This window comes from Haematobia irritans, chromosome 4 (genome assembly GCF_050003625.1).
Source record: "Haematobia irritans isolate KBUSLIRL chromosome 4, ASM5000362v1, whole genome shotgun sequence".
Taxonomy (NCBI): Eukaryota; Metazoa; Arthropoda; class Insecta; order Diptera; family Muscidae; genus Haematobia; species Haematobia irritans.
The window spans coordinates 215,227,652-215,235,993 of NC_134400.1; positions in this window are offsets into that span (position 1 = coordinate 215,227,652).

Below are 8,342 nucleotides of genomic sequence, written 5' to 3' on the forward strand. Positions count from 1 at the left end.
TAGGACCACGGTTGCTGTTCGTGTCACAATTAATCTACCAAAATTTAAGGAAAATTGTATCAAAAATATACGGAATTTAAGAAATCGAAAGAAATTTTTTTAGAAGTTCATTTCAGTATTTGCAATATAATATATTATGACTCTCCTATTACCGAACATTTTTGTGCGTAAGCGTTTCCCTTAAGTTAGAAAAATTTGCCAAAATTTTATTTCTATAGAAAATTGTGTCAAAATTTTATTTCTATAGAAAATTTGGTCAACATTTAATTTTGTCATAATTTTATTTTTATAGAAAATTTTATCAAAATTTTATTTCCATAAACAATTTTGTCAACATTTTATTTCTAAAGAAAATTTTGTCAAAATTTTATTTCTGTAGAAAATTTTTTTTCTATAGAAAAATTTTGTCAAAATTTTATTTTTATAGAAAATTTTATCAAAATTTTGTTTCTATAGAAAATTTTGTCATAATTTAATTTCTATAGAAAATTTTATCAAAATTTTATTTCTATAGAAAATTTTGTCAACATTTTATTTCTGTAGAAAATTTTGTCAAAATTTTATTTCTGTAGAAAATTTTATCAAAATTTTATTTCTATAGAAAATTTTACCAAAATTTTATTTCTATAGGAAATTTTGGCATAATTTTATTTCTAAAGAAAATTTTATCAAAATTTTATTTCTATAGAAAATTTTGTCAACATTTTATTTCTATAGAAAATTTTGTCAAAATTTTATTTCTAAAGAAAATTTTATCAAAATTTTATTTCTATAGAAAATTTTGTCAACATTTTATTTCTGTAGAAAATTTTATTTCTATAGAAAAATTTTGTAAAATTTTTATTTTTATAGAAAATTTTGTCAACAATTTTATTTGTCAAAATTTTATCCGTATAGAAAATTTTGTCAACATTTTATCCGTATAGAAATTTTTGTCAAAATTTTTTCCCTATAGAAAATTTTGTCAAAATTTTATTTCTATCGAAAATTTTGTTAAGATTTTATTTCTATAAAAAACTTTGCCAAAATTTTATTTATATAAAAAATTTTGTCAAAATTTTATTTCTATAGAAAAATTTTGTCAAAATTTTATTTTTATACCAAACACCATAGAATGGTGACGGAGGTATAATAAGTTTGTCATTCCGTGTGTAACACATCGAAATATCGATTTCCGACTATATAAAGTATATATATTCTTGATCAGGGAGAAATTCTAAGACGATGTAAGCATGTCCGTCTGTCTGTCTGTCTGTTGCCTTCAATAATGGCGCTATCGAACTGAAATTTGGCACAGGTTCGTATTTTCTTTGAAGGCAGGTCAAGTTCGAAGATGGGCTATATCGGTCCAAGTGTTCATATAGTTCCCATATAAACCTACCTCCCGATTTGGGGTCTTGGGCTTATAAAAACTGTAGTTTTTATCCAATTTACGTGAATTTGGAAATCTAGAAGTATTTTAGGACCATCAAAAAGTGTACCGAAAATGGTGCCTATCGGTCCATGTTTTGGTATAGGCCCCATACGAACCGATTTCCCGACTTTGCTTCTTGGGCGTCTAGAAATTGTATTTTCTATCCGATTTGCCTGAAATTTGAAATCTAGAGGTATTCTAGGACCATAAAGAGGTGTGCCGAAAATGGGGTGTATCGGTCCATGTTTTGATATAGCCCCCATATAGACCGATCTCCCGATGTTACTTCTTGGGCTTCTAGAATCCGTAATTTTCACCCAATTTGCCTCAAATCAGAAATCTAGAGGTATTCTAGGAAAATAAAGAGATGTGCCAAAGGTGAGTATCGGTCCATATTTTGATATATCCCCCATATAGACCGATCTCCAGATTTATTTATTGGCTTCTAGAATCCGTAGTTTTTATCCAATTTGCCTGAAATCTAGGGGTATTCTAGAAAAATAAAGAGATGTGCCCAAAATGGTGAGTATTGGTCCATATTTTGATATATCCCCCATATAGAACGATCTCCAGATTTACTTCTTGGGCTTCTAGAATCCGTAGTTTTTATCCAATTTGCCTGAAATTGGAAATCTAGAGGTATTCTAGGAAAATAAAGAGATGTACCAAAGGTGAGTATCGGTCCATATTTTTATATATCCCCCATATAGACCGATCTCCCAATTTTACTTCTTGGGCTTCTAGAATCCGTAGTTTTTACCCAATTTGCCTGAAATTGGAAATCTAGAGGTATTCTAAGAAACTAAAGAGATGTGCCGAAAATGGTGATTACCGGTCCATGTTTTGATATAGGCCCCATATAGGCCCATCTTCAGATTTACTTCTTGGGCTTCTAAAATCCGTTGTTTTTATTAAATTTTCCTGAAATTGGAAATCAAGAGGTATTCAAGGACCATAAAAAGGTGTGACGAATATAATGAGTATCGGTACAGTTTTTGATATAGCCCCCTTATAAACCGGCCCTCCGATTTGGGTCTAGATTTTAGAACTACAATTAAATGTGCTGAATACTGTGCTGAATACATGTTTTGGTATAGCCCCCATTATACCGAACTCCCGATTTAACTCCTAGGGTTTCTAAAAATTTTAGTTTTTATCCGATTATCCACAAATTGAAAATATACTGTCATTTTAGACCCATAACAAAGTGTAGTTATATCGGTCCATTTCGTAAGGCCTCCACTCAAATCGATGATTTGACGGTGGCGAAGGAAGAGAGAAATGTTTGTACGAATTTATTTCGGCATAAGCCGGCTATCATGTAAAATCTTTTTTCGGAAGGTTCAAGTGTGGTTCACTTTTGGGTTTAGTCAACTGCCTGAATTTATTCTGATAATTGGTTGATAGTTTTGTTGCAAGTAGAGGATGCTGATGAGGAATGTGGTAATACCGAAACGTGCGTCCATCTAACCATCTATAGGGCTTTGCCCAAATAAATTTGACAAACATTCTTTTCCTCTGTTGGTTAAGCTACACTTGTAGTTTAGTCAATGCATGGTTTTAAGCTGAAATCAAAAACAACAACAAAGTTTTATTTCTATAGAAAATTTTGTCAAAATTTTATTTCTATAGAAAATTTTGCCAAAATTATATTTCTATTGAAAATTTTGTCAAAATTTTATTTCTATAGAAAATTGTGTAAAAATTTTATTTTTATAGAAAATGTTGTTAAAATTTTATTTCTATAGAAAATTTTGTCAAAATTTTATTTCTATAGAAAATTTTGCCAAAATTATATTTCTATTGAAAATTTTGTCAAAATTTTATTTCTATAAAAAATTGTGTAAAAATTTTATTTTTATAGAAAATGTTGTTAAAATTTTACTTCAATAGAAAATTTTACTTCTATAGAAAATTTTATCAAAATTTTATTTCCATAGAAAATTTTGTCAAAATTTTATTTCTATAGAAAATTTTGTCAAAATTTTATTTCTATAGAAAATTTTGTCAAAATTGTATTTCTATAGAAAATTTTGTCAAAATTTTATTTCTGTAGAAAATTTTGTCAAAATTTTATTTCTTTAGAAAATTTTGTCAAAATTTTATTTCTGTAGAAAATTTTGTCAAAATTTTATATCTGTAGAAAATTTTGTCGAAATTTTATTTCTTTAGAAAATTTTGTCAAAATTTTATTTCTATAGAAAATTTTGTCAAAATTTTATTTCTATAGAAAATTTTGTCAGAATTTTATTTCTATAGAAAATTTTGTCAATATTTTATTTCTATTGAAAATTTTTCCAAAAATTTTGTTAAAATTTTATTTCTATAGAAAATTTTGCCATAAGCATAAGCCGGCTATCAATGTAAAACCTTTTTTCGGAGGGTTCAAGTGTGGTTTTGTTGGGTTTAATAAACTGCCTGAATTTATTCTGATAATTGGTTGATAGTTTTGCTGCAAGTAGAGGATGCTGATGAGGAATGTGGTAATTCCGAAACGTGCGTCCATCCAACCATCTTGCAGTCTATAGGGCTTTGCCCAAATAAATTTGACAAACATTCTTTTCCTCTGTTGGTTAAGCTACTCTTGTAGTTTAGTCAATGTATAGTTTTAAGCTGAAATAAAAAAATAACAACAATGCTTAAAGAACAAAACCAACAATAACAAAACAAAACAAATGGAAAATTTTATTTATATAAAAAATTTTGTCAAAATTTTATTTCTATAGAAAATTTTACCAAAACTTTATTTCTTAGAAAATTTTGTCATAATTATATTTCTATAGAAAATGCGTGGAGTGCCTCTCAGTTGGAGAGAACTATTTTGCAAAATCTACGAAAACACCAAGAATTCTACCAATCTACCAAACAGAAAAAAAATCTACCATTTTGGAGGTAGGGTCCTAAACAATGTGGAAACCGTGTTTAGTGCCCTGAAGGGTTTACTGCTATTGAGTCTAGAAGCCCTAAAAGTGAAATTAGGGTCGGTTTACATGGGACGCATAAAGCCCATTTTCGAGCTTACCCTGGTTTTAGACAAAAAGCGATTTTGTGCTAAATTTCACTGGAAAATGTCGCAATTAGTGTATCATATCATGTCGACACTATAACAGATGAAAATCGTTAAATTCTCACTGATCCAGAATATATATTCTTTAGAAAGTCAAAAGTCTATATTTCCTTGTTTTATAAACGGATTAGCAAACTTATTACACCCCCATCAACATTCTATGGTGGTGTGTTATAAAAATAAACATTGAGTAGGTAGGAGAAGTGAAAAAAAAATTGTTTATTGATTTTCTCTCGCTCCCCTCATCATCATTGCTCCTAAAAGTATGCTATACTTCTTAGCATGTATTTATTTCACATCCATTAAATCTCAATTATGTATATTAGTCATTCTCTCGGTTTTTGTTTGGATACCCTGACCGCAGTAAATGAAACCCAATAAGAGGAAAAATGTGAAAACACAAATACCGTGAATTGCCAAGAAAATAATCTCGATAATTCTTAAAATTCCATCTCATACTGCCATCTGAGCCAATATTTAGGTGGTAGAACTTAGCAAAGCCATTTTTGGAAAATTAACGGCCATTCAAGTGGCCACCAGGTTAGAGGTTTTTCACTTGGTGAAGCTTAGTGTGGTAAGTCTTTGTAAGTCGATCGGGTTTCAGTTTGAGGGCAAACATGCTGCTGTGTGTTTGTGGTGAGCTTGCATATGTTTGTGTGTGTGTGAGAGCGTAATGATTTCCTTACGCTTCACTTCACTTTACCACAACCACAAATGAGCGAATTAATTTAAAGTGTAATAAATGACTAATGCCCGCATAAAACTTTGAACTTTATCATCATCAGTGTGTTTTAACAACAACAACTACAGTAACAATGGAGCAATAGCTTTCCTCATCAGGCTCCAATATTCAGTCATCACACCCAGCGGGTGTGTGTTGAACATTAAATAACCTAAGAAGCTTTAGATCTCCGGCAGAGCAAGGATGCCAATGAAACCTATCCATGGTAATACTGATGTTGATGACTATGCTGCCTTAAGGGAAGCCTTAAGCTCTCTAAATTCGTGGTGGGATGAACATTTATGCAAACTCATAGTGCCACTCTCATTATCTTAAAGGTAAATAGAAGAGGTTAAATTGAACTTTTTTGCCTATGCAAAAATGTTTGCAGCTTCTTTGCATTGTTTTAATTAACAAACAGAATCAGAGTGGGTGGATTAGAGTTGTAAGGATTGCAATGCAACAGTCGTTGCTTTCATTTGTCACCAGCCTTATCACTTCAACATACAGTGGTTTGAAGAGTTCAAAACTAAAGGAACGTTTTTATAATATTGCTTCGGATATTATATATAAATAAACAAAACGAATAATTTGAGTCAAAGACAATAAACTTAAGGATAATAGGAAATTGGCTTACGTCATACCAAATGTTGTATTTACCATGTTAGTTCCATACATGTTTGTAAATTTTTTATTTGTTTTTCGTTTTTATACCTTGCGCCACACTGTGGAAAAGGTATTATAAGTTAGTGCATATGTTTGTAAAACCCAGAAGGAGACGAGATAGACACATGGTGTCTTTGGCAATAATGCTCAGGGTGGGTCCCTGAGTCGATATGACCATGTCCGTCCGTCCGTCCGTCTGTCTGTGAACACATTTTTGTGATCAAAGTCTAGGTCGCAATTTAAGACCAATCGCCTTCAAATTTGGCACATGTTCCTACTTTGGGTCAGAATAGAACCGTATTGATTTTGGAAGAAATCGGTTCAGATTTAGATATAGCTCCCATATATATCTTTCGCCCGATATCGACTTATATGGCTCCAGAAGCCAGATTTTTGGCCGAATTTGGATGGAATTTTTCACTAGGAGTACAAATGGTAGTATAGTCAAGTGTGCAAAATTTGATGGAAATCGGCTCAGATTTAGATATAGCTCCTATATATAGCTTTCGCCCGATATGGACTAATATGGTCCTAAAAGCCAGAGTTTTGGCCGAATTTGGTTGAAATTTTGCACAGGGAGTAGAATTAGCATTGTAGCTATGCGTTCCAAATTTGGTTGAAATTGGTTTAGATTTAGATATATCTCCCATATATAGCTTTCGCCCGATTTACACTCATATGACCACAGATGCCAATTTTTAACTCCGATTTAGTTGAAATTTTACACAGGGAGAAAAATTAGTATTGAGCTATACGTGCCAAATTTGGTTGAAATCGGTTCAGATTTAGATATAGCTCCCATATATATCTTTCGTCCGATTTACACTCATATGACCATAGAGGCCAATTTTTAACTCCGATTTAATTGAAATTTTGAACAGGGAGTGGAATTAGCATTGTAGCTTTGCGCGCCAAATTTGGTTGAAATCGGTTCAGATTTAGATATAGCTCCCATATATAGCTTTCGCCCGATTTACACTCATATGACCACAGAGGCCATTTTTTAACACCGATTTAGTTGAAATTTTACACAGGAAGTAGAATTGGCATTGTTGCTATGCGTGCCAAATTTGGTTGAAATCGGTTGAGATTTAGATATAGCTCCCATATATATCTTTCGCCCGATATGCACTTATATGCCAGAAGCCAGCTTTTTGGACGAATTTGGTTGAAATTTTGCACTAGTAGTACAGTTAGTAGTATAGTCAAGTGTGCAAAATTTTATTGAAATCGGTTCAGATTTAGATATAGCTCCCATTTATATCTTTCGCCCGATATGGACTTATATGGGCCCAGAAGCCAGATTTTTGGCCGAATTTGATTGAAATTTTGCACTAGTAGTACAATTAGTAGTATAGTCAAGTGTGCAAAATTTGATTGAAATCGGTTCAGATTTAGATATAGCTCCCATATATATCATTCGCCCGATATGGACTAATATGGTCCTAAAAGCCAGAGTTTTGGCCCAATTTGGTTGAAATTTTGCACAGGGAGTAGATTTAGCATTGTAGCTATGCGTGCCAAATTTGATAGAAATCGGTTCAGATTTATATATAGCTCCCATATATATATATATGTTTTTTTAATTTCGACAAAAATGGTCAAAATACCAACATTTTCCTTGTTAATCGGCACTGCTTAGTCGAAAAGTTGTAAAAATGACTCTAATTTTCCTAAACTTCTAATACATATATATCGAGCAATAAATCATAAATAAACTATTGCGAAGTTTCCTTAAAATTGCTTCAGATTTAAATGTTTTACTAAAATTGTGTTCCACCCTAGTGCATTAGCCAGCTTAAATGTTTAGTCTATAGATTTTGTAAAAGTCTATCAAATTCTGTCCAAATCGTGTGATATTTAAATGTATGTATTTGGGACAAACCTTTATATATAGCACCCAACACATTTGACGGATGTGATATGGTATCGAAAATGTAGATCTACACAGTGGTGCAGGGTATAATATAGTCGGCCCCGCCCGACTTTAGACTTTCCGTACTTGTATCGTGTTAGAATTTCTTCCTTATCAAGAATATATATACTTTATATAGTCGGAAATCGATATTTCGATGTGTTACAAACGGAATGACAAACTTACTATACCCCCGTCAGCATTTGTTTGGTGGTGGGTATAAAAAAAAGCTGAAAAAAAAACGAAAAATTAAAATGTGCTTCTTAGAAGCCAGTACACAAAACCCCAATTTAATAGAGAATTGTGTCTTAAAAGTATCCTTACTTGTATTCTGCGCTTCTTTGGCTGGGAAACAATATCAAAATTTTTAAAGTAAAGACAAAATCTTTGGAACAAGGCATGCTTTTTTTACAGTGTAAGTCCAGTCAAACGTCTTGCAAACTATAGGGTTATGCCCAAATAAATTTGACAAGCATATGTTACTTATCCTCTGTTGGTTAAGCTAGACTTGCGGTTTTTGTTCCAATTCAAATTTTATTATTGAATTAATAAAATTTTT